The sequence below is a fragment of the Myodes glareolus genome, chromosome 2, assembly GCF_982192425.1.
Source record: "Myodes glareolus chromosome 2, mMyoGla1.1, whole genome shotgun sequence".
Taxonomy (NCBI): Eukaryota; Metazoa; Chordata; class Mammalia; order Rodentia; family Cricetidae; genus Myodes; species Myodes glareolus.
This window is the reverse complement of record NC_142027.1, coordinates 74,677,869-74,705,308: the sequence shown is the minus strand read 5'-3', so window position 1 is coordinate 74,705,308 and position 27,440 is coordinate 74,677,869. Positions and strand designations below refer to the sequence as shown.

The window sequence follows — 27,440 nt, the reverse complement described above, 5'->3', positions numbered from 1 at the left end:
ACAAATTTAAAAGACAGAAAGCACAAATTGATAGACTTTTCTAACAGTTCATTGTGGGCTACAGATTCAGGCTATCATGAGTTGGGGAGGTTCCATCTAGAGAGGCTTAAAAGCATTTTTGACCACATGGGGGAGTAAATCTTAGGCAGGAGTGTTCCCCGGTCTCAGTTTCTGAGAGTGCAGCTCTGCACTTGCTGGCTGACCTTGGGCAGTCCTCAGCTTCTTTAGCCTTCTTCTTCTTCCACTGCTGCCTACCTGGAGAAGGACATTGGGATCAGTGAGGCATGAAGGATTGAGTGTCCTAGCACATGTGGAGGGCAGGACGGTGCCTGTGCAAGGGAGAACTGTCTCTCTACTGCTTCATTTGTCATCTTCCAGATTCAGTGCAATTCAGCAATTCATTTATATACACCTAGAGGCATTAAAAATGCAGTTAGAGTGATATCAAAAAAACAGTTCATGGAAAGTCTTACTTTCAGAGATTTACATTCGTTGCTTTATGTAATTCTAATTTGTTTCATGAATAGAGAAAATATGCTTAATATGTTGTTTCATCAATGCACTGTGAGATAATCACATTTATACATCTATCTATCTATCTATCTGTCTCTGTATATATATATATATATATATATATATACATATATATATATATATTGGTTTTTCGAGACAGAGTTTCTTTGAAGTCTGACCTGGAACCAGCTCTTGTAGACCAGGCTGGCTTCAAACTCACAGAGATTCACCTGCTTCTGCCTCCTTAGTCCTGGGATTAAAGGCATGCACCACCACCACCAGGCAAAACCATATTTTAGTAAAACAAAATGTCACCAATTTCAAGGTATATCCTGCCCCAGAATTGTGAAAAGGTGAATGCATGCAAATCTTGAATTAACAACAGATGAGAACATTACCTTCTGCCACAGACAATGCCACACAAACATTGAAGTCTGTTTGTGTTTTAATAATAAGAAACAAAGTTTTAAATAGTTTAGAAAACTTTTCTAAACCATGCAGATTGCCATTTACAGAATTAGGGTTTGCTTTCAAATCTCTGAATACTTATTACTCTTCATAGATATAACAACAGTATCTGTGCAATAAAGTTAAAAAAAACAATGTGAATGACTTAGTGAAAGAAAAACTGGACCTCTTCTTGTAAATAACAAGTCAAGGTTAACATTTGACAGAGAATTTAGTAATATATATAATTTAACATATGATATGTATTTTTATGACTAGACATCCTTTGTTTATCTTTTAAATTTCTATATTTTCTATATGTAGAAACTAACCTTGCTGTCCATTAATAGAGTTCTGAAAATTCAGTATATATAAACACACTTACATATAAATATATATTTAATGGAATATTATTTAGCTCTAAAGAAGAATGAAGTTAAAGAGTTTGGAGGAAAATGAATGGACTTAGAATGTGCAATTTTAATCAAGTTCATACAATCTCATATAGAAGTGAACTACATGTTGTCTCTCTGATGTGGAATCTAGCCAATAGTATATGTAAACAAATGTACACATGACTACTGTGCCATATGCGGAAAAGAGAACCACAGAAAGCTAAATATAAAGGGATGCGGAAGGACTGGGTACAGGTAATGTATATGAGTCATGGAGGAGGCCATAAAACTAATTGATTTTCTAGTTCTAATTCTTTCATGGATTATTTTTGCCTTGGCAGTGGATAAATACAACAGATATATTCGATTCAGAAAGGGTCAAAGTTGATGCGAAACTACACTGCTTCCAATTCAGATGCCAATTCTAATTGTTCACAAGTTCATTAAGTCATACCGATTTGGGGTCTGTTTAATTTAGGTATATGATGTTTTAATTTATTTCCAAGCTATTAATTAATAATATTTGAGTAATTTAGGTGTTTTATAGTTTATGATTTTATTTAAATGTTTTGGTGGTCAAAGGTGTCTCATATTTGGCTATTGGAATCCTCTTCATGTTTGTGACAAGCAGCATGTCTCAGCATTTCTCCCTCCTCTCTCTCTTTGCCTCCTTTCATCCTTCACTTAAAGCCTGGCAAGTTCATTCAGGCTCATCACCTACCCCAGTCTTCTAATTGCTGCCCCAACTATGGAATCAACCATAACTCTTAGGCACCTTCTCTGGGTACGTGGGTTAATGAATAGTTCTGAGCTCCTTGCCCCAGAGTAGTATCCATTAGGGGCAAAGTTGGCCTGTGCAGGGATGAGAGTAGAGGAAGGTCCTTTAAGTGGTAACTCCACATCACTTGATGCAAGCCATTTTCAGAAAGGCAGAATATTTCCAGTGAAGAGCAAGCACCTATGTGATAAGCTGTTTGCATTAATTGATACCTAAAGTTTGAGCAACACCCTTAATTCTATTTGGTGTCACTGAGATGAAACATAGGAATACATCCTTAGCATCAGGAAACAGACACATATTCATTGTCATATATGGGAAAAATTTGAGACCAGAGCAGGTTGTCAAGATAACTATGTTAGAAATCTACAGCTTTATGGGCTGCATGTGCAGTGAGAATGTTTAGAGTACTTCTGTATGACCGTGCTGAGAATGAAACAGCAGTCTCTATTACCGAATAGAAGGAAACATTGTAAGTACAAACTTAGGGTTAATAGCACCATTTGATCAGTCATGAAAGAAAGACTGCAAAATATGCTTGTTTTCTGTGCATTCAGTGTTTATTTTTTTTCAAGACGTAATGACTCCTTACTCTTATTAGTTCGGAAGGCAAGATGTGTTCTGCACATCTGGCAAAATCTCCTGCTGAAAACAGCGGGACAGAGTGATTTAAACATCAATTTAAGCATTAACCAAACAGAATTCTAAGTGAGAATTACAATTTTTTTTCAGCACATTTGCTTGTTAATTCTGATTAGATCTTATAAGAGAAGAAAATGCCTTTCTCTTCTCATTCATAGTTCTTATTTGGATGACCTGATGATAAGAAAAAGATGTACAGAAGTTAAACTATATATATATATATATATATATATATATATATATATATATATATGAAACACCTAAGGAAATGAGTAAATTATATGGCTTAATTAAAGTCTTCAGATGGATGAAGAAGGGTTCCAGAGATGAGCAGTTGAAAGAGAAGCATCCAGGAAAAGTAAGCAGAAATAAGATGTTTACACTTATTTATCTATTGTGGACGTGCTAATCAGAGGACAAGTTGCAGGAGTCAGTTTTTTTTCTACCATGGGGATCCTACTCATCTAACTAAGGTCTCTGTGCTTGACAGTAGGGACATTCACTGGTTGAGCCATCTCACTGGACCCCCCAAAAAGTGATTCCTCTCTTACAATTTACCAATCAGGGTTTAGGGATTAGGGGCTTCCTTGAGTGTTCCATCGTTGGCAATTGATATTCAATGCAAGCCTTTCATCCAATCAATCAGATTCATTTATTCCTTCTGTTGTTAGGATCAGCCACAACCACAGTGTTTTTTTGAAAAACTAAAGATACATAACAATTATTTCTATGGTTTAGGGAGAAGGTTGATCAGCCATTTGGAAAGTTTTCAGCTCCCCTAGGACTTGCAAACTTGAACTTTATTTCATCCTGCAGGTAAAATGGAGTCTGAAGTCACAATGGCAGTACTTGGACCAAGGTGTTTTTCACCTGCTCCCTTCACCTCTAGACTGGACATTGTGCCTCCTTTGCAGGTAAGCATGACTTGGAGTCGTCATCTCTTCCTGGTGAACAGGCCACTGACAAATGAAGATGTGTATTCAACCAGCATCTCATACACTAGCTACTGTTCTCAAAGGTGTTACATAACTCCACTCTCCTAAAATAATTAGCCATAAATAGTCAATATGCTAAGAAGACTTATTTGAAGGTGGAGGGTATACTGTTGCCCCATCAGAATATCTATTTTTTGGTCATCTACAGTCACTACTTCTTTAATCATAAGGTGGTTGCTAAAGAACTTGTGTTATGGTTTTAACATGTTGGCACGCTTTCAAATCAATTGTACGATGCCATCCACTGCAGAGTCTGTCATTCTATTCTTTATACCAGAAGGGGAAAACATAAAAAAGATCATCCCAGAGCTGATCATTATGGCATTTTCATCAAAAAACATTTCCTATAGTCTCTTGGCAATTTTGTGAGAACTGCTTAAACCACAAATGATTAGTATAATCCACACACCCTATTAATCTAACTTACTTGTCAATGTGTTAAAATGAATAAATGAATTCGAACATGACTATTCCTTAAGTGTAGAACTCTCATTCTTCCCTTATGACATATCCAGTGATATTTGGGACCTTCAGTAAGTGGACGTACCATTGTCTGACATGTCACCTTAGTAACATCACTGGTCACAGTATCCATTAACTATGAGTTCAAATGCGTTTTCTTTCTTTAAAATCTTAACTATACATATTTTTATGTGGAGGCAGAATCTAGTTTGGGGACTACAATAGTGAGATTTGGCCCATCAGGAAACACTGGCCCTTCTTTTCTCTCCCCTATTACACACTGTCAGGTGGGATAATCATTTGATATTCTAGGTTGATTAATCATGTTTTCTTCCTATTCTTCTACGAGATACATAAAACTTTACATTAGGGATATCTCATTAGCATAGAGATTTAGTGATCCTGGGCTCAGGAAGACGAGGACTGCCCTGATCTTTATTGACCTCCCAACACACACACACACACACACACACACACACACACACACACACTCTCCATATGCTTCATCTCTCCACTTACCTACAGTGAGTACATCACAGCCATGTCTATACCAGCATTCAGCTTTCACACTGCCACAACTGCATGCATGATGTGGGATTCCCCCCTTTGTATGCTGTGAATACCATTGGTTAATAAAGAAACTGTCTTGGCCCTGTGCAGGAAATAGAGGTAGGTGGGGAAAGCTAAACTGAATGCTGGAAGAAGGAAGGAGGAGTTGGAGAGAAGCCATGTAGCCCCGTTGGAGCCAGATAGAACTGTACACGGTAAGCCATAGTCACGTGGCGATACACAGATTACTAGAAATAGGTTAAATTACTATGTATGAGCTAGCCAATAAGAAGCTAGAGCTAATGGGCCTAGCAGTGATTTAAATAATACAGTTTCTGTGTCGTTATTTTGGGTCTGAGCTGCCAAGCATCTGGAATGGCCAAGTGGCCTCCCCACAACACACGCATTAGTATATGTTATGATTTCTTACTCCTTTCTGATACAATTTGCTACTTTCCCTTGGATTTAACAATTTGTTTTTTTTTTCCTTAAAGGACATAGTATTTGTTTTTAATGTACCAGTCACTAATTTAGCACTGTTTAAGTACTGAATATTTTTCTTTCTCTTGTCGAATGTCCTAGGAAGAGTACTGCTTTCATGTCTTTGAGCAGGAACCCTGGAGCTCTATAGTAAGCAACTGTCCGCATTCCAGGAGCTGCTTTTGCACTGAGACATTCTTGTAACCGCCAGTCTCGTGTTCCTTACAGGTTTCTTCTCTGGCAACACCCGTTTTTCTGTCTTCAGCCTTTAACTTTCTAGGATACACTCCTGTTTGTGAAGAAATTTAAGTCTTGGCATCTCTGAAAAGAGGTTTTTTTTCTTTCCTACGACTTAATGACTAGCTTGTCTGGGTCTAAAACTCTGGATTGGGAAAATTCTCATATATATTAGACATATTTCTCTGTTCCTCTAAAATTGCTATCAGGAAAGTCAATATCATCTTCACCCTTAATTGTATTGCTAAACCCTTTGTTTTCCATGTGTGCCTTTGGTCCACAGTGCTAGGGACTCAGGAGTGTATTTTAATTTGGAATCTTATGTCTTTTATTTTTAGGAATAAGTTTTCTTCTATTATTTCTGAACATTACCTTCTTCTCTGTATTCTTTGCCAACTGGAGCAGATATAAGTTTCTTGTGGATTTTAGAAACTCACAGGTTTTATGTTATTCCTATAGGACACTTTCCACATCTTTGTGTTTTTCACCATAATCTTGAAAGTTTCCCACTTTAATCTTCTAATGCTTTTTATCTTTATGTTGATTTTGTTCATTTCTTTGAAAAACTTGTACCATGTATTTTTACATATTCTTCCTCTCCTTCATCTCCTCCCAGATCCATGCCCTCTTCCCTTTTCATGCAAGTTAATGTACTCTGGTTTTATTTTCTCCCCTCTGAGACCCATTGAGTTCAATTTGTGTTGTCTGTGTAATCTCGACTATGTGACTTTGTACTGGAGCGTGATCAACCTACTGAGGGCCACACCCATAATGAAAACTGACTATCTATCTATCAGCTGTCAATAGCTCCTCATCGAGAAGTTGTACCACACGCCTTCCTCGCTCTCCATGGTGGAATTATGTTCTGACTCGAGCTTGCACAGGTTTTGTGAATTATATTGCAGCTGCTGCTGTGAGCTCGTTTGCAAAGCTGCCTTCTGCTATGTCTAGAAAATACTGATTCCGTGCAGTCATCCACTGCCTCTGTTTTTTAGAACCTTCTACTCACTTTTTCTTTAACGATTTCTGAGCCTCGGAAGGGAGAGATGTGATGCGGATGTCTCAGTATACAATGAATATTCTGAAGTTTCATATTCTCCACACCTTGACCAGTTGTGTTAATATTCATCTGTTGTATAGATAAGCTTCTCTGATGAGAGGTGAGAAATACACTAATCTGTCCTGATTTAATTTCCAAAAATTCTTCATTATTGTTTTTGGCACATTTTATGGCATTACATCTTTTTTATGAATGTGGTATTTATTTATGCCTTTAAAATAATATAATGGATTTTGGTTGCTTATTTTCCTCTTTATCTGTATCTTCTTTAAAAAAATATGCAATTTAAAGGGGAAAGTGGAGTTAATACAGCGGAAGGCTTAAATGGGGAGAAAGATGGTGGTGGAGGAGTAAGAATAACAAATACCAAGGATATTTGTACTGGCCATATAGAAACCTACTATTAAATAAGGTTCCTCTCTCTCTCTCTCTCTCTCTCTCTCTCTCTCTCTCTCTCTCTCTCTCTGTGTGTGTGTGTGTGTGTGTGTGTGTGTGTAAGAAAGAGAAAGAGAGAGATATATAGAGAGATAGAGAGTGGTATTCATGTAAAAGAGTTCAATTGGTGTTACCCTACACAGTGGATAATGTTCCTTTCATATGCCAGGTTGTTGATTGGAGGAGTCTTGAAGATTCCCAAAATAATACAAACTATTGCCATTGCAGCGAATGCAGAAACTCATAACCGGTCATAGTGCAGAGAAAACATGTCTGTGGAAGTGTTCAGCCTCAAATGGGAAGACTACCACACTTCCGACCTTTAGAGTTTAATGACCATAGGTAGAAATAGGGGCAGAAAGATTGAGAAAGCCAGAGGTGAGAGAAGAGCAGAGAAAGCAGAATCTTCTGGGTATGACAAGACTGCTGCTCTCAAGAACTCACAGTAGCTCTGATTGCCTGCACACGACCTGCATGAGACCAAACCTGTCACCATTTCAGCATGGAAGGGGAAGGGGCACATGAGAACCCCATCTCTAGATGAAGAGCTATTGGCAGTTGATACTTCTTGAGGAAGGGAAGTTGCTTTTCTTTAACAGCATGGATTGTGGAAGATTGACCCCACTCCAGTGGAGAGTCCCACAACCACGAATTTAAGCACAGCACAAATAGGTGAACTACAGAGTAAAAGGGAGAAGGCTATGATTTTGGGAAGGGATTGGGTTTAGTTGTAAGGAGAGCGGGTCTGCTTTTCGTCACACCCGGCTAGCTTATACCTGAAATAATCACACAGAAATTGTATTCACTTAAATATTGCCTGGCCCATTTTCTCTAGCCCATTATTGGCTAACTCTACATATTAATTTAACCCATCTCCATTAATATGTATCGCCACTTGACTGTGGCTTACCGGCATGAGTCTAACCAGCGTCTGTCTTGGGCAGGATAACCATGGTGTCTGCCTATCTCTGCTTTCTTCCTCCCAAAATTCTGTTCTGTCTTCCCCGACTACCTGAGTTCTGCCCTATCAACTAGGCCAAGGCAGTTTCTTTAATAACCAATGAAAGCAACACAAATACAGAAGGACCTCCTACACCAGGGTTTGTAGAGGGGGATCTGGGAGGAACTTGGGAGGAGTGGGACATGAATATTGTGAAAACATATTATATGGAAGCTGGAGAAAGGACTCAGTGTTCAGAGTACTGGCTATTCTTCCAGAAGACCTGAGTTCGATTCCCACCACCCAGATGACGGTTCACAGTCTCAGAGGATCAAACACCCTCTACTAGTCTCTGCAAGCACAGCAAGCATGTGATACACAGACATAGATGCAGACGAATACATATACACATAAAATTAAAACAAAGGAAAAAAGTATGCATACCAAGTATGTTATATTTAGAAATATCTATGTATATACATATATGCTTATATAGCAGCAGTTAATGAAAAGAGAGGCTGCCATCTTAAAACATTATCAACAACACTGATATTTTGGGGGTTTGTTTTGTAACCTAACACATATTCTTAAAAATAATAGATATAAATCTTTTAAAAATTAAAAACTGGATAAATTAAGAGAGCACAGTAATTTAAGAGTAGTGGGGAGGTAAGGTTAAATTCAGACAGAAGATAACTTTTTTCTTTAAAAATATACCCTTTATTTGTTGTGCAGTGTTTGAACTTTGGGCCTGGAGGGATGTCTCAGTCTTTAAAGGCTAGGCTCACAACCAAAACTATAAGAGTTTGAACTTTGAGTTTCAGAAGAGCTGGGGAACTTCTCTATGACTCAGCTGCTGCATGTCTGGTAGGTAACTTTTTAATATTATTGTGTCCCGTGAAATCTTTGGTACTTGTTTAAAGAGAAAAGTTGTTCATCATTGATCTGAAATTCAAATTTAGCTGAATATCGTATTTTTTATTTTGTTGTTGTTTTTCCTGTTGAATCTGATAACATTAACTTTACCAGTGTGGATGGTTAGCAGCATCCTGGACCTTTGACCATAGACACTGGAACTGATGCCACCTCCAGCCTGATAATGGCAGATGTCTTGAGATACTTCCAACCATCCCTTGGTAGGCTGGCTTGCCTCTTGCTGTGGGGCTCCACCCCAAATCTACAGAATCAAAACCTTTTATAGGACAAGATTTAGCAATCTTTTAACAAGCCATGCAGCGCCTTCTGAGGCAACTGAGGTTTCAGAATACTGGTCTTTCCGGTCTCCCAGCCAGCATGTCCCAGAGAAGCTGATGTTACTGAGTATGAGGCCCACTGCTCAGCAGAGTGGCAGCCTTTGTTGTTCAGTGTCAAAGCAGCAGCTAAAAGGTTTAGCCAAAAGCACTTTAATCAGGATTTCATAGTAATGAGGAAGCAAGAACTGAGAGGAAACCAGGAAATTTACTAAAAGAATTTTTAAAGCCAACACACCTCACCGACCTCATGCACACGGGTGTCTGACATCACCGATTGACACAAACTCTTTTACTGTACCTCATTCATATCGTCTAGATCCTATGTTCCAGTCTCATTTTCACAAAACAAATCTCTGATGACAAATTGGCTTCTGCTGTAGAAATATCTTGGTACTGTTGTTCTGCACCAGCAGCATAGTTGAACCGTCTGGGGAACTCTTCAAAACTACCAATCCCCAAACCCCACCCAAGAGCAATTAAGCTAGAATCTCCAAGGGTGGTATTTTTGTGAGTCTCAGATGACTCTTCCCCACAAACAGGCTTGGAAACCACAAGCCTGTGGGGGAAATATGTTAGTCTTTTCAGTGGCAACATTCCAATTGCTTTAGTAGTTTTGTTCTCATAATACATTATAAAATTAATATCCTTGCTTATATTTCATACTTTCTGTGTTTCTTAAATCCATTTTGGGATCCTGTCCAGACTGTAGTTCTCAAGTCCATGGTCCAATAGCAGTTCCCAGAGAGCTGGGGGCTTAGTTGAGATAGCCCCATCACCCTGCTCCATCTGATAGACTTTCCTCTGTCTTCCTTGCTGCCTCATGAACCTCCCTCAAATCTTCAATTACTTTATAGAGATTTATTCTGAAGAACCAACATGCCTCCATCTTAGCCTTAAAAGCCATGCTATAGTAATGACAAATTAGATTCCTTCCTGTTTATGATTAAACCTCTGTTTCTCAAGGATTGGGCAATGCCCCACCTGTAACCTTAACTACAAGTGATTCTGTACTGCCTGTTCTAGGAATGGTAATCATGTCTTCATTTCATAAAGTTGTTTATAGCCATCTTGCAGCCCTACTTTTCTTTAAAAAAGTTGTATGACCACCTACAACCTCCTTGTTATGACTATCTGTTGTTATGCCTACCTTGTAACCACATCTTTGTTTCAGGTGGTCATTAGGGCTTACTTATCATGCGTATGTTCTGCTCGTGTAATCCCACCTATTGTGCCCACTCCATTTTGAAACTCCCTGCCCATGATCTATAAAAACTTTGTCTTCCTTAAATCCATTGCTAACCTCTCAAAGCCAGCATTTCATAAGAAAGAAATAGTTGCAAATTTTGGTTTTCAAATATAGAGGCACTATGATAGTAAGTTACTCAAGCCTTTAGGTATAAATTCAATTTATAAGAAGCATGCAAGGCAAAAGAAAAAAATCAAGCATCCACAGGAAAGAATTTTGACTAAGCCAGAAGGCAGACACTTAATAGCATAACTGATCTGTCTCTGGAATGAATCACTGTCATGAAAACAAACAAAAAATGACACAAAGATGGTATGACATTGAAAGAAAGGACATTTTTGCTTAACTTTAAAAGACATGAATAAGAAGCAACATGAGGTCTTCAATTAGATCTCAATTTTATATTTAAAGTGTGTAAGCCAACTATAAGTAACATGTTTATGGCAACAAGGGGACTTGGACGATGCTGTGAGTATTAGATGGTAGTGAGGAGCTGTTCTTAGTGATCTGAGCAGTGGGGATGTACTGGGATTGCATAGCAAATTATACTTGGTTTATAGAAATTTGTGGAGGGAATACGATACCATTCTGTCTGAAATTTATTTTAAATTACTCGAGTCAGAAACAGGTTAAGCAAATATAGCAAAATATTAATGAGAATTCAATCGAGATGTAGATGTGACTCTTTGTTACACTCTTTTATCTTTTCTTCTTGCTTCAAACTTTTCATAATACAAACTGGAGTAATAAAAAGGAAAAATAGAAAGAGAGAAATTACGTAAAGCAATGGTTTTCAACCTGTGGTTCACAACAACTCCATTCAGGGTCACACAACCCTTTCACAGGGGTTGCCTAAGACGACCAGAGAACACAGATATTTACATTATGATTCACAAGAGTACCAAAATTATCATTATGAGGCAGCAATGAAATAATGTTATGGTTGGGGGCACCACATCATGAGGAACTGTATTAAAGGGTCGCGGTGTTAGGAAGGTTGAGAACTGCTGACTTGAAAGAAGAAACAGAGAGTGGAGAATGTTCTACAGAGATCATAAATCTGTCTCTGGTCCTGACTGTTTGTTACTAGTCCCCTCTGTGAGCCCCATTTGTCCTCTGTCAAAAGAGCAGTTCACCAAGTTCGTTCCTCTGTAGTCCCAAGGAGATTGTGCTCATTACAGCTGTGTGAGAAACTGCTGCAGTAGCTAGCCATTCTGAATGCACAAGAGTCACTTCTTAGTCATAGTAGTTGTGCCCGGGAATGAGCAAGACTTTTCACATAATGATTACTCCGCTGTTACATTTGAGGATTTTAAGGGATTGGAGTCTTCAAACCAAAACATAAGAAAGCCTGAGGGAAAAAAAAAGTGAATTTCTTCAAAGCAGGGAACATTCAGGGGCAATCATGTCTAAAATGTGTAAAACCTAATTTTTTTATTATTATTTTTATTCCAGACAAGCCTATGCGAAGAAGGATAAAATCCGAATAGAATAGCACCATTGTACTCTCTCAGGGGACAGGGGACAGGCTGTCCTGAGTTCTCAAGGTCTAAGCCGCTTCTGCAAGTGGATAAGCACTCTGTAAAATATGTTAATACCATGCATTTGAGCAAATTCCCACTGAGCACCTTCTGAGCGCCTGCACTGTATTCGTGCAAAATAAATATTTGCTGAGTTTCCATCGTGGAGCAGGCACTTTGCTTAAGTTAATTTTTAAAGTTAGCGTACAAAGTAATGGGTTTCATTCTGGCGTCTGCATACATACAGGTCATTGCTCTTTGTTCTTACCCAACCCCCACCCCAGTCTGTCTCTTCCATCTTCCTTCCCTTCCTGTTTCCTGTCTCTTCTACCTCCCTGCCCCTTCTGTCTCCTCTACCTCCCCTCAGCCATCCTGCTGCTCTCCTTCCTCCAAACTCCAGTGTCCCTCCTTTCTGTCCCTCATCCTACACATTCTGTGACTTTTCGTTTTCTTGTTCCTTCTTTCCTTAAGATCTCCCATCTCCTTTTTTGTTCCCTTTCTATTTTTATAAGAATATGGAGCAGTGCATGTTCTGTGTTTCTGGTGATCAAAATGGAAACCCCGGGTCCCTTAGAGCTGACCTTGTACGAAGGAGAGATGGTCTATCAACATGCAGAACAATAAAACAGAAGCATGTCAACTGTGCTGATCTCTTCTTCAAAAACAACAGAGAAAGGAGAAAGAGACAGAGGCAATATTCCTATAGAATGGCCACTGAAAACCTCTGTAAGACAGCAATATTTTTGTGGACTAAGGAGTTTGGTTGACACTTTCTGTAGATGTTTACTCTGTATTAAGGCTGTGCTCATGTAAGTGTGTGTGTGTGAGAGAGAGAGAGAAAGAAAGAGAGAGAGACAGAGAGAGAGAGAGATGGGGAGAGAGAGAGAGAGAGAACGTGTTTTGCACATGCTAGGCAAATACCCTATCATCAGGTTTTCCCTTACAGTTGGATTTCTAATTTTATTAGTGCGTTTAAGTCTTACTGTGTAGGGAGGGAGTGAAGTCCTGAACGGATGTGTGTTATTGTTGACCTTGGCAGAACCATGTCAGAGACACAATGCCTCAGACCCATTCACGGGAATGGCAAAGACTTCTCCCCAGGGTTAGTTTTAGAGGGATCGCAAAGTCTTTCTCTGTTTCGACTGCAAATGTTGACAGTGTGCACAGAAGACATCTACCTTGACTTTTCCCCCTCAGATGTTTACTGCCTGAAGCCGCTCTGCTAAGGTGATCCCTACTTTAATGAGTGAAACAAACATTTGGTTTGTTTTTTCAGTGTGTAAGAACCCTGCTTCCTTGTTTAGCTGTATGTAATAGCCCTTCCTCCCTGTTCAATGCATACGCCTCAGCTTTTCCATATAGAGCCCAGGGCACCTGATTTAAGCTTTCGCTGTGTCTGTGTGTCCATGTGTTTGTGATTTCTTCGTTCCCTCCATACCCCAGTCAGGTCCTCCGCTGAGCCATGCTGTTATCACTACACTGTCATGTTACCATGTTACCATGTTACTACATGTTACCATGTTACACTGTTACAGCTGTTCTTTGTCTCTATATTATCAATGAGGAAACAACTTCAGACACAGGAATTCAATTGCCGTATTTGACAGAGCCTTCCTTTCATGCCTTATGATTGTGATACAATTTAGAGCAGTAGAGTATTCCAGGAAGGAGTAGACACAGCAAGCATAGCAAAGAAATGAGCTGGGTGCTTTGAAGAGGCCAATGGAAGATGAGTCTGGTCATTCCAGGGCAGTAGAGGGAGAAACAACCTGAATGTTGATTCTGCTGGGCTGTGTGTGGTCTTGCTCTTTAAGATCATGCTGACTGGGCTACAAAAGATGGATAGGCTATGAAGGTAAAGTTGAGGTATGGAAAACTACTCAGGATGCCACTATCAAAGAGTAACAAGAACTCCTAGCCATGACATGTGGAGCGCTGTGGGTTTAGGAACTGAGTTAGGGTACGGCAGTGCCATGTAGCACATTGTGGGCTTAATCTTAAAGGAGGAGACACAAGAGCTGTTGGCTGTACTGCTCATAGGACATGAGGTAGAAGAGTCAAGTAGAATGCCCGGAAGTCTGTTTAAGTGCAGCATTTGTGCACACGGCATTTGCTGAGCTCAGGAAGTCGTGAAAATAGACAGCTTCTGATGACGAGGAAGGGAAGGAGGAATTAATATTTCTCTTTCAGCTATGCAAATTTAAATCTCCTGTTAGATATTAGAGTGTGGTTTTTGATCTTACAATAAATTAACTTGATTTATTATAGGAAAAGGCAAAAAATTTATAAAAGTTTAACAGATATAAAAAAATTTACATGTTATTGTTTAAATGAGGTTCAGACTATCTCTACTAACACGTTATCATTTCACTGTGATAAAAATACTAAAATTCCTCCTTGCCTTTTTGCTTTGGAAAAAAAATCATACATGAATTCTTTAGTTACACAATTTCTATTGATCCTTCTACTTTTCCCCTTCTTGTGTTCCCCCATTTCCTCTCAAATTTATGATACCTTCTTTATTATTTCACACACACACACACACACACACACACACACACACTCACACACCACATGGCTAACTGAAACCATTCAGTGTTGTTCATCTGTAGCTGTGTTTAGGACTGGCCACTTAGGGTTGGCTAATCCATCAGAGACCTCGTCCTGGAGAAAACCATTCTCTTTCTCTCAGAAGCCTTTGTCGCCTGCAGCTCTTCATGTAGGTGGAAGACCTTGTGAAATACCCCCATCCATGGTGGCGTATCAGCTGGTGTTGTCATTATTCAGCTCTTACGTAGGTAACCACAATGATGCACCTTCCCTGTTATATCTCAAAGACACTGTCCAGCAGCAGGTGTTCTGGACATTTGGCTCTTACCATCTGTCTTGAGTCTTACATATACGGGTGGCCTGTAGATGCATCAGTTGTTGCCATGAAGCCAAGATGAAAAACTGGGAGGGCAAAGGAGAATAAGGGTAATAGAGAGATATGGAGGAAAAATAGACATATAATACCAAGGTTGTTTTAACAAGCAGTAGGAAAACATGATTTTAGAAGTTTTCTTTCTTTCTTTCTTTCTTTCTTTCTTTCTTTCTTTCTTTCTTTCTTTCTTTCTTTATTAATTAATTAATTAAAAATTTCAACCTCCTCCCATCCTCCCATTTCCCTCCCACTCCTCCCCCTCCCCTCTCCCCCTCCCTCTCCAGTCCTAAGAGAAGTCAGGCTGCCCTGCCCTGTGGAAAGTTCAAGGCCCTTCCCCCTCCATCCAGGTCTAGGAAGGTGTGCATCCAAACAGATTAGGCTCCCAAAAAGTCAGTACATGCAGTAGAATCTAAATCCGGTGTCATTATCATTGGCTTCTCAGTCTCCCCTAATTGTCAGCCACATTCAGAGAGTCTGATTTGATCACACGCTCGTTCAGTCTCATTCCAGCTGGCCTTGGTGAACTCCCATTAGATCAGTCCCACTGTCTCCGTGGGTGAATGTCCTGCCCAATCTGCGAAGTCCCACTCTCCCATATGGGGCGCGCTTCCCGTATCGATCCGCGAGACTGGATCAATATCCTAGGAGTTAAACAGACACACACATAGAGATCGGATCATTTGCCCAAAGGGTAAATGTCAACTTTATTCAGGAAAATTCCAGGTTTAAATACTTTTGGCCCCAGTAAAGAGAAACTCCTCCCACTCAGAGGGGGCTGGGGAAACTGGCGCCTGTGAGAGCTCCTCCTCCGGCAGGTGGTCGAGGGTGCAAGGCAGTGCCAGACAGGGTAGATGGACATTGGTACCTGAGCTTCTTCCAGGCAGGTTGAGAAATTACCATTTTAAAGTGATACAGAGCCCTACCGCAGAGCAAGCACGGAACTTAGCAGGAAGCTTGAGCTGGTTGCCAAAACAATCCTTGTATTGCATGCCAGGGAGCAAAGGAAGGCCCGTTCCTTACAGGTGGACTCATCCCTTGCGGTCCTGACTTCCTTGCTCATGTTCTCCCTCCTGCTGCTCTTCATCTGGGCCTTGGGAGCTCAGTGCAGTGCTCCCATGTGGGTCTCTGCCTCTATCTCCATCCATCACCAGATGAAGGTTCTTTATCAATGGCTTTTAGAAGTTTTCTTTAAAGTACATAAGCGCCTGGCATAGTGGAGCACACCTTTAATCCCAGCACTCGGGAGGCAGAGGCAGGTGGATCTCTGTGAGTTTGGTGCTAGCCTGGTCTACAAAGCAAGCTCCAGGACAGCCAGAGCTGTTAGACAGAGAAACTCTGTCTCAAGTCACACCCCCAAAATACATATGCAAAATATGTATGTTAGAGTCTATCTATCTATCTACCTATCTATCTATCTACCTATCTATCTATCTATCTATCTATCTATCTATCTATCTATCTATCTATCTATCTATCCATTCATCCCTCTTGAGAGAGAGAGAGAGATGGAGAGAGAGAGAGAGAGAGAGAGAGAGAGAGAGAGAGAGAGATGGAACTTGGTCATATAAATCAATAATGTTACCTTCTCTCTCCCCAGGAACCATAAACAATCTGACAAAATCCCCAGTACCAAGCACAGGAAATATCCCTTCAAATTGTTAGTCAACAGAGTTCAAGAGACTCTCCAAACAATATAGTTTTTTTGCCATTGTCCTTGGTCGAGTCTCAGAATTTAAAGGAAAGACTATATTGCTGAAGACAACACATATTTCTGACATGGCACTTTGGACAGTCGAGGTGTAGCTGACCGGAAGCCTCCTCCCTGAGGACTCACTATCACAGTAACTGTGCAAGCTCCAGTGGAAAGCAGGGCCAAAGAAACACAACAATGACAGGCCAGGTAAGATATCTCCAACTGTGCAGTAGTGGTGCTTTTATATTAAAGGTAACTAATAGCGGTCTAGTTGGACCCAAGGACCATCAGTAGGAGAGAATTAGTGTCTGATACTGGGAAACTAGCTAACTACCAGTAGCTAGAGGGGGAATCACCCAAGGGAGAACCTGCTGTTGCCATTTTCCTGATTGATTTCCCAATGTACATAAGTACTTCGCCTTATGCCCATAGATAAGAGGAACTCTCACTCCTCATCAATGAAACTTCTTTTTACAGTAATGGAGATCCACAACTGGTCTTGTAACCTAAGAAAGAAAGAAAGGAAGGAAGGAAGGAAGGAAGGAAGGAAGGAAGGAAGGAAGGAAGAAAGAAAGAAAGAAGTAAATTGTGGGGGTTCTCCACAGGTGTCACACAGGAAAGCAAGTCTTGTGAAGAGATAATGAAAACTGGGTCCAAATCTGGATCAGACTTTGGGGAGTCTGATAACAGGCAGTTTATTCCCAATGTTTTTAAGTCCAGTAGAGTTTGGAAAAAGTCTCCGGGTGCAATACAATCCCCATTCCACGAGGAAGCATAAGTACAATGAAACTCAACTCAGGTTACATGTCTTTTCCTCCATGAAGATGGGTTCTAGAGAGAGGCTACCTGTAGCAGTTTAAGGATCTAAGGAAGGATCTGGTCTGCTCTCCATATAGATAGCATAGAGGTCATTTGGGTTATTAGTTACCCCTTGTCCTGGTTGTAGGAGCTTGGGGGAGCCTATGGCCATAAGAGTTATTTAATTTACTAGCTACCTCCAGTCTTGGTTGTAAGAACTTGGTGATATGGCCTGTCCTAACAGGTAACACAGATGACCAGGCTGCCAATCACTTTTGATTCTTTGCTTTCTGGATGGAAGAATTGTGTATGTTTAACATTTCTGGTTTATCCGGAGATCTGTGAATGCAAGGTTCCTTGTGCTATGCTCAAAAAAAATAAACAACAGAAACCAAATGTATTTTTTTTAATTTACAGACACCCAATTATATATTAAAACACACCAGAGTTTTAATATCTGTCTATCCACCAGTCTCACAAGCTTGTGATAAACACCATTTTAAATTTTGACTTCTGGGCTGCAGATGGCTCAGAGACTAAGGGCAGACACAGTTCTTGCAGAAGAGTTGAACTGATTCTCAGCACCCATGTTAGACAGCTCACAACCACCTGTAACTCCAGTTTCAGGGGCAGGTCAGATAATTTCTTCTGGATTCTATGGACACCAGTAGTCATGCCTGCATAGTCACACAGAGACATCCCTACATAAGTTAAGATAGTAAAAACAAACCTTTAACCCTTGACTTCTAAGAGAGTCCACTTTGATAAGTATCATTTCACGAAATAAATTTAGGAAACTAAACAAAGCATATGTGCTTAAAAGTTTATTGGTGTCGACTCAAAGTTTGAGGCAGGTGTCTCTAGGATATATGCTTTGCTTTGACTGAAAAATGTTTTTAAAAATGAGATGTTTCACCTAAAAGTATTTCCAGTTCATTTTACAAAAGAGGTAATTTTGAACTATCATTTTCACATTTGTATCTCTATTTTTCTAGAAACTTAACTGATCCCTATTTTATTGCCCCTGCGCCCACCCCAAACTCTCTGCTGAGACTTTTATAAGCATTTTAGTTCAGGAAACTTGGATTCAGTTCTGGGCTTCGTTTGGCCACTTAAGACTTCTTGATGATTTTTTTGCCATTTTGATTTTCTTATTCTCAGCTTCTCAGTCACAAAATGTGGATTGTAATTAACTCCCAGGACTCTTTTGAAAGCCATGTGAGGTACTGTAGTAAGGAGAAGCGGGCTGCGGCCCGCTGCCCAGCTAGCTTAACCCCCGAAATAACCACACAGAAACTGTATGAATTAAATTACTGCCTGGCTCATTAGCTCTAGCCTCTTATTGGCTAACTCTCACATCTTGATTTACCCATTTCTATTAAATCTGTGTTCACCACAAGGACGTGGCTTACCTGCATGAATCTAACCAGTGTCTGTTTGGGCAGGAGAAGCATAGCATCTGCCACACTGCCTTCTTCCTCCCAGCATTCTGTTCTGTCTTCTCCACCTACCTGAGGGCTGCCCTATCCAAAGGCCAAGGCAGTATCTTTATTTAACCAATGAAAGCAACACAAATATAGAAGGAACTCCTACACCAAGGTATTGCACTGATTCTTCTATTATGATCTGCTATGAAAGTACATGCCATTCCCTCTCAAAACCAAAAGCTTGGATTATCAATATAAAACTACACAATGAAAGCTAGAAGTTCCTAAATACAATGACTTAGGTGTTTAAAAATGTACTCATTAATTAAAAAATATATCTAATTAAAATTAAAAAGGAATGTATACCACATATGGAGAAATTGTCTAAGAGTTAATATAGAAATAAAATCTTGAGAATTCAGGACAATTGAGTGACATAAAATAAAAGCTTTTAAATAGAAGACTTTCTGGGCAGAGAATTTAGTGACTAATCACAATTTCTTATACCTGATTCAGAATTTATTCTTTTTGTTTTAAACATGCTAATGGTGAGGTTAGGAATTAGTATCTGAGTAATTTCCATACATACATTCACTTAGAAAACAGGCCTACAAGGCGAGTACTCCTCTCCCCTTTCACAGCAGAGGGATTTAGTCTGGTTTAGTGTCTGCCTAGTAACATAGCTAGTAACTGTGAGGAGTTATTTCATTTCTGAATTTCCTGAAGGAACTTGTAAAAATCTGCAACTTTGTTTGTATTTTCAAAAGTGCTATGGTCATATAAAGGATCTATTTTTTTCAAAATCCAGTAAGAAATTATGACAATTTAGATGTGTCCATCTGATTTTTTAAAAAAATCCCTGTGTATGAGTATCTTACGTACATGTGTGTATTGCATCATGTATGTACAGTTCCTGTGGAGACAGAGGAGAATATCAGATTCCTTGGAACTGGTTGTGAGCCTCCATGTGGGCGTTGGGAATCAAATCAGGGTCCTCTGGATGGTTACCTAGTGTTCTTAACCACTGAGCCATCTCTCTAGCCCAATGATTTATTTATTTTTATTCTATGTTTTGTCTGCATATAGGTCTGTGTGAGGGTGTCAAATACTCTGGAACAGACATATAGATAGTTGGGAGCTGCCATGTGGGTGCTGGAAATTGAACCTGGATCCTTTTGGAAGAAAATCCGGTGCTCTTAACAATTGAATCACTTTTTTATCTCTACCCTCCCCATCTGATTTTTTTTTTTTTTTTTGGAAATTGTAAAGGAAGTCACCAAGTTTGAAAACCTATAAAAAATAATTGCAGGCACTCAAACCAGTCAGTAATTCTCTTCAACTATTAGCATATGTACCTATTTGACATGTACATTCTAAAATCATTTCTCAAGTTCCTCTCTCTGGCTAATGCTTGTGCCCACCGTAGAATTACAAAATCAGGCATTCCATGTGTGCTTATTATTGAGAAGGACCCCAAAATATATTGGTAATAACTAGTCCCCCTTTGTTTACCCTCCACATCATTCCTGTAATGCTAACATGTCTTTGCTCTTGGCCATCAATAACAGTACCCAGTATTGGATGGCAATCTGTGTGAGCTCTAACCATGCTCTGACATGGCATTTGGAATGAACTCTGACAGGCCAGTGTCCCTCTTGCTCTTGTTTTATCCATCTACAAAATGAGACGATGATTGAACCCCATGGTCTCCATAGCTCTATCATTCTGGAATTCTGTGAAATCTCTTGTTAAATATAAAATATGCTCTTTCAATTGGTAATAGCACAGTATTTATTTTGAATTTCAGACGGAAAATGAAAGAGTCTGCAGGAGTCTCCAGTAGAACTAGCATGTTAAAAATGAGGCATGACTCGATCATTCTTATTCTTGAGGTTTATGTGGCTTATGTCTGATCGCAGGCCGTGGGTACATTAATGACTCCCTAGGGCCCCACTCCATTTGCTGAAACGAATGCTAATCAGAGACTCTGGCTGTGCAGGGTGAGCCTTGTCTGATTACATCAGCAGGGCGGGCTGGGATGTTCCATTCAGTTCAGAGTAGTTATTGAACAGTTCAGTGACAAGAGAGAGGTCAGGGACTTCAAAGAGAATGCTGAATGCAGAGGCGAAGGCCTATGCAGAACGACCCCGTTAGCGATTGCATTTCATAATTTCATGCTAGGCTGATTTTTCCATATTCTTCCAAATGCAGTCAGCCTGACTCCTGGAAAGTCTGGCTGGGGATTCAGGAGCCTTCACTTCAGTGCGCACCCCCCCCCCAATTTCTCTGTCTATTTTAACAATTGTCTTTACATTCTAAAATGCAAGGTAGTTTAGTACGAAAATAATTCTTATCCTGGTGTGGCATATTGTTCAAGAAATTTCAAAGTTCTCTTTACATCTATGATTCCATTTCTCTATATTTCTCTATTCTCCTTTAGTGGTGAGACAGGCAGGGCTTACCAGGACATTAGCGAGGAAGGAAAAACTGGTCCTTCGTCAATCACATGGTTGCTGGGTTCCCCATTTCTCATCATACAAGGCTCTTCCCACCATGATCTGCCAGTTAGATAGTAGATAAGACCTTTTGAAAAACCGACACCATACTTTCTCCTTTAAATATGTATGTGGTGTGTGTGTGTGTATGTGTGTGTGTGTGTGTGTGTGTGTGTGATATGTGAATACATGCTTTGTGTGCATGTAATCATCTGCATGGAGTACATGCATACTTGTGTACTTGCAGAGGCTAGAGATTGACTTCAAGTGTCCTCCTCTATCATCTCCTTGCCTTATTTTTTAGACACTGTTTCTCATTGAATGCAGAGATTATTTATTCAGCTAGACTAGCTGGCTACCTAGCTCTGGGAATCCACTTGCCTCTAAGGCCTTCCCCTCCCCAGTTGTGCAAAGGTTACAGATGTGCACACTACATAGGTTTTATGTGGGTGTTGGAGACACTAGTTCAGCCCTTTATGCTCGTGTGTCAAGCTCTCTACCGACTGGACCTTGGTTCAACATGGCACCCTTTGATTTCTGCTCTTTTCCTATGAATTCCATGACGTTTCATGGCAGCAGTTCCTTGTCTTCTTGTGCTATGCTTCGTGTACGTACTGTGTTACTTTTCACCTAGCTTCTCTTTGTGTGTATTGTGTTTAGCCAACAGTGTTCTCCAGGATATGTCCACTAACCATGAGAGTGTAGGGAGGGGCAGACACATGGGAAAGGGGAATGGAGACATAGGCTTCATCTGAGTCCAGCTAGGAAAGCTCTCCCTGGCTCTTACATAGTGGATGGACTTTACTACATTGTGAATAGGATGTCTCTAGCAAAATATTTGAAGACCATAATGTTACCATGTTCTCTTGAAAGGAATCATGGTAAATTCCAGCCCGGGTTTTCCTGGAGCTTTGTGTGCAAGCACAAGATCATTGGACACAAACGGATTTCGTAATGTGTCTGAACCTTGGTTCCCTAATTTTCTTGAGCCTCACTACCAAAGACATACAAACTGTGCAGCAAAGGGAACGGAAATTTACTGTCTCATAAGGTGTCAGCAGGGACAGTTCCTCTGAGGACTATGAAAGAATAATGTGTCCCAGGTGAACGCCTTTCTCCTTGGCTAGTGGGAGTCGGCCTTGTGTTACTGTGTGAATAATCTTCTCCCCATCGCGGTATTTCTCACTATGCAAATTCATAAGGCTATTGGTTCATATTGACTGGATCTACCCTACTCTGCCCTCACCTCAGACGTTCCATTTCTGTTTCTTAAGAAGTTTGCTGGGGTTATGACTTTCACCTATCTGTTTTGGAGGAGTACATCGCTAGCCAGAACACTGTCTTCACAGATGGAGATGAAGACAAGACTACACTTTAAGTGTTTGAAGAGGGCCTAAGACCTTGTAGCCATTCAACAGGGGTGGGCTTTCTTATTTTTGTACGATGCAATCTGCCCTGTTTTCTTTTCCAAGCACTCCCTTCTGTTCCTCTTTACTATAATCATTTCCAACTGTTTTTTCCCTTTGGCCTCCATTATGACTATCTTAGGCCTGGCCCATCTTCTGGATGTTTCCAGAGGGAATTCTAAAGTCTGGGATGAGCTTATGTAAGCTTCAACCTACACTTTTTGTGGGAAGAAATCTAGGAATCAGCACTAAGCAGAGTTTTAAGATTCTGCTTAGCTCTACTCTTTTTTTCTTTTCTTTTAAAGCTGAGGTTGACCACATTGGCTGCAAACACGGCGATCACTGGAGGGGGTCCTCCCACCTAGGACAGTGGCTGTGAATTTGTTCAAATTTGCCCACAAGGCAAAGCTTCTGATAGATTGTTCCAGCAAGTTAGTGTCAAAACTTGCTGAGAAAAGTTCGTAAACATGTCTGAGCATGAGGGGGTGTTTTGAACAGCAGATGCCAGATTCCAAAGGAAGAACAGTCATGATGGAACAAAAGTTCACAGGGGCAAACAAAGGAAGGGAAAATAAAACTGATTTTTCTTCTATTCAACTTATTTTAAACTCATTCAGTCTGAAGTTCCTTCAGTCTGCCTTTGGTTAGTCACCTCATGCCTGAGATGTGCTCACCCCCACTACAAACTGGTGTGTACTCTGAAGACCATGAAATATTCTGTGCAAACAGAATTAAAGTGACACTCAGATAGTTTTACAGCTACTGCCATGTAGTCTTTCTTTCCAAAGAGCAGCATAGGTTCTAAGCTGAAACATCAAAGGAAGAATTCAAAGACTGGGTAGATGCCAATTTGATTTGTTGTGCCCACCTGGCACACATCAAGTGGCCAGGCAGAATCTTATTGTTATGGAGGAAGAGGAAGGCTGAGCTGTGTTTTGCTTTTCATGAACACAAGGAGTATCAAGACATTGGGTAGATGTATTTGCAAGATAAGAGGCATGAATTAAGAAACACAGTTCCCCTGACCCCATATCCAGGCTGCTGAATTGGGACTCCTTTTAGTCAGTTGGTCTCCTGGATTTTGAGATCTGCACACTAGGACTTCAGAACGAGGATAGGAGTTTTGGAAAAGCAAGAGAAACACTTTTAGATGAAGCGATTGAGTGGGTGGGGTTGAGCCTGAAGGCTAATCCCTAAGCAGGTGGTGTGTGTGTGTGTGTGTGTGTGTGTGTGTGTGTGTGTGTGTGTGGTGAGATGGGCTTGGCTTGCTCAGCTGTTGTTTTGAAAGGCAAAATAACAGCTTTTAATTCTCCAGTGAGCCATCAGCCCTTGCTCCACCTCTACAATGGTGGAGGTCTTGGGAGTGACAGCAGGCCACACACGAAGACAAGAAATCCAACTAATACTGAGCCCCTTCAGCAGGTTTTGTATTAAAAATTTCTCAGCTTTTAGAGTCAGGGAGTCTTTTGTTTTGCTTCTGTGGAGTGCTTGGGACAGACATGGGTATCGTAGAAGGAGAGACGCTAGATCAACATGAAGTACAGAAAAAAAAGGTACAGAAAAAAGTCCATTTCAATTCCCATTTATTTTTGAAGGCTTTGCCACATAGGGTTTTCTTGAAGAGGAAAGCCCTTTGTGCGAAGCGACCTAGATTATGGTTCCGACTTGGCCATTAGCTGTACCTTTAATTTCTGTAGTTATCTTTACTTCTCAGAGTCTGTTTTCTTTATCATGAAAAGAACACTGCCTGCAGAAGTCAGTCCTTGTGACTAATTTATGTAAGTCCCAAGCAGACATTCACAAATTTGATAAATTGAAAAATTGGAAAAGGGTTAATTGTGCTAGCACTATTTTATAGGACAATCATGGAAATAAAGATTAGTGATCCCTTGTGATTCTAGTTTTGAAAACTGAGATTCAACAGTGCACCCAAATTAAGGATGCGTGTTTGGAATCAGTACAAGGAAAGAGATGGACTGGGTTCGTTTCATTATATTACTGCTTCGAAGGACGACATGGCAGACAAAACAGCTACAGGGGGACACTCAGACTCCAAGTGAGGCAGCACAGAGCAACATAAACTCAGGCTCACATTTGAAGTAGAAAGACTTCATGCCTGATATAGGACTCCTACTGGAAGTGCAATGGTCTTTTAGCCTCTTGTGCCTGTTCCTACAGATAACACTTTTTGTACATTTTAGGAAAATTTTTGAAAAATATGTGGTGTCTTCATGGTGTTCTATTTGTTGTAGGTCAGAAATGATAATTTCCACTCTGACAGCCCCTTCTTCAGTGGGGACCCCTGAATGACCAGGACTGTACCCTACCTAAGAGATCATTATAGCAAAAATATTAGAGAAGATAACAATAACTACAAGTAGGGGTCCTGAAATAGGGAAAGAAGAACTATTGATCAATCTATTCAGCCTCTCGACAAACTCTGGCTTTTGGAGGTTTCATCTTACTTAGGTTGCTGAACAGTAGAAGGGCAAACACAGGGCAAAGGAAATGCTCTACCTCTGAGCTGATTCTCCAGGACAAAGTTCTCAGTCTTGCTATTTTCCCCTGTCAGCAATTTTTCTAATATTTAAAAGAACAGAGAACTCTCAATAGAGGAATCTAAAATGAATGAAAGACACTTAAGGAAATGCTCAACATCCTTAGTCATCAGAGAAATGCAAATCAAACAACTCTGAGATTCCATCTGACACCCGTAAGAATGGCCAAGATCAAAAACACTGTTGACAACTTATGCTGGAGAGGTTGTGGGGTTAAAGGAACGCTCCTCCATTGCTGGTGGGAATGAAAGCTGGTACAGCCCCTTTGAATATCAGTTTGGTGATTTCTCAGAAAATTAGGAAACAGCCTTCATCAAGACCCAGCAATACCACTTTTGGATATATACCCAAAGTATGCTCAATCGTACCACAAGAACATGTGCTCAACTATGTTCATAACAGCATTGTTTGTCATAGCCAGAACCTGGAAACAACCTAAATGCCCCTTGACCAAAGAATAGATAAGAAAAATGTGGTACATTTACACAATGGAGTACTACACAGCAGAAAAAAATAATGACATCTTGAAATTTGCAGGCAAATGGATGGATCTAGAAAACACCATATTGAGTGAGGTACCCCATACTCAGAAAGACAAATACAACATGTACTCACTCATAATTGGCTTTTTTACATAAAGCAAAGAAAATAAGCCTATAATTTACAATCCCAGAGAACCTAGACAGTAATAAAGACCCTAAGAGAAACATACATGGATCTAATCTACATGGGAAGTAGAAAAAGACGAGATCTTCTGAGTAAATTGGGAGTGTGAGGACCATTGGAGAGGGTAGAAGGGGAGGGGAGAAGAAGAGAGGAGAGCAGAGAAGAATATATAGCTCAATAAAATCAATAAAAAATTTTAAGAAACGAAAATGGAAACAGCAAAAGTCTCTGCATTCCAATTCTGTACAAATCCTGGTGCGAGTTGCTCATTCTGTAGTCTAAGTACATGGCATGCCCGGCATCAATTTACAAAACAACAGTTTCATTCCATGTTGTGAGTCGACTTTAGGGGTGTGAAGTGAAGCCCAAATTTTTCCTCTAACATCGCCCCACTCAAAAAAAAAAAAAAGGAAAAAAAAGAAGAATTAGTAGGGGGAAGTGACAGAGTTGTGGTTCTAACCATGGTGACCACGGTGTTCCACATGAAAAGTCCTCCAGCCAGATACGCCTACAGCCCTTCTCCAGAAAATTCTGATTCTGTTACTCTGAGATGCCTGGGAGAACAGATGACTTGATAAATCTCGTAGGAAAATGCAATTAATTCAGGGGGAAGTTGTGTACTGCACTTCATAAAATGTTATCATGGAATTTCAGAGGTTAAGGTTTAAGTTTCAGGCTGCTGCGGGCCCTTTGTCTCCTGAGTCCTGGGAAGACCAGCTAGCCCTGTTGCCCTGCGGAGCAGTTCTTCCCAGAGAGATCCTTCATCTGGCGTTGGATGGCGATACAGATGGAGGCCCGCGTTGGAGCACCGAACTGAGCCCCCCAAGATCCAAATGAGGAGCAGAAGGAGGAAGAAAATGACGAAGGACTGCGAGGGATACTATCACCCACTGATACAAGGGGTCGGATCTAATGAGAGTTTACCAAGGCCAGATGGACCGTGACTGAACGAGCATGTGATCCAACCAGATTCTCTGAATGTGGCCGGATTTTCTGAATGTGGCTGGCCTGCAGTCTTTCTGAGAAGCCATTGACAATGACACTGGGACTGGTTTCTTCTGCATATACTGGATTTTTGGGATCCAGTCTGTTTGGATGCTCACCTTCCTGGACCTGGAGGGAGGGGGGAGGAACATGGACTTCCCACAGGGCAGGAGACCCTGACTGCCCTTGGGGACAAAGAGGGAGGAGGAGAGGGAGGGGGGGAGTGGGAGGGCGTTGGGAGGAGGGGCGTAAATGGAAACTTTTTATAATTTAATAAAATTACTTCCAAAAAAAAAAACAACAAAAAAAAACTAAAAAAAAAAAAAAAAAAAGGTTTAAGTTTCAAAGTCTGGGATTAAATCTAGGAATAGCAGATTCCCAGTGATCCACCATTTGGTAGGTGGTTTCCATTTATTTAAGGCTTAGTTTTTCCTACCTGAAAAAGATAATAATGGCCACCCCTCAAATGGGCAGCAAGAATTTTCAGGGAGATGAAGTGAGCTTGGTGACCGGCTCACCGTCGGCACTGCTGAACATG

General features: G+C 40.5%; 1 long non-coding RNA gene across 1 annotated transcript; it reads right to left on the bottom strand.

The window, feature by feature from the left end:
* Positions 1–27,440, bottom strand: LOC125412887 (uncharacterized). Its single transcript, XR_007235740.1, has 3 exons — positions 27,339–27,440; positions 21,256–21,351; positions 1–255 (listed from the first exon to the last, which is right to left on the bottom strand). It is a non-coding gene; the product is annotated as an uncharacterized LOC125412887 (long non-coding RNA).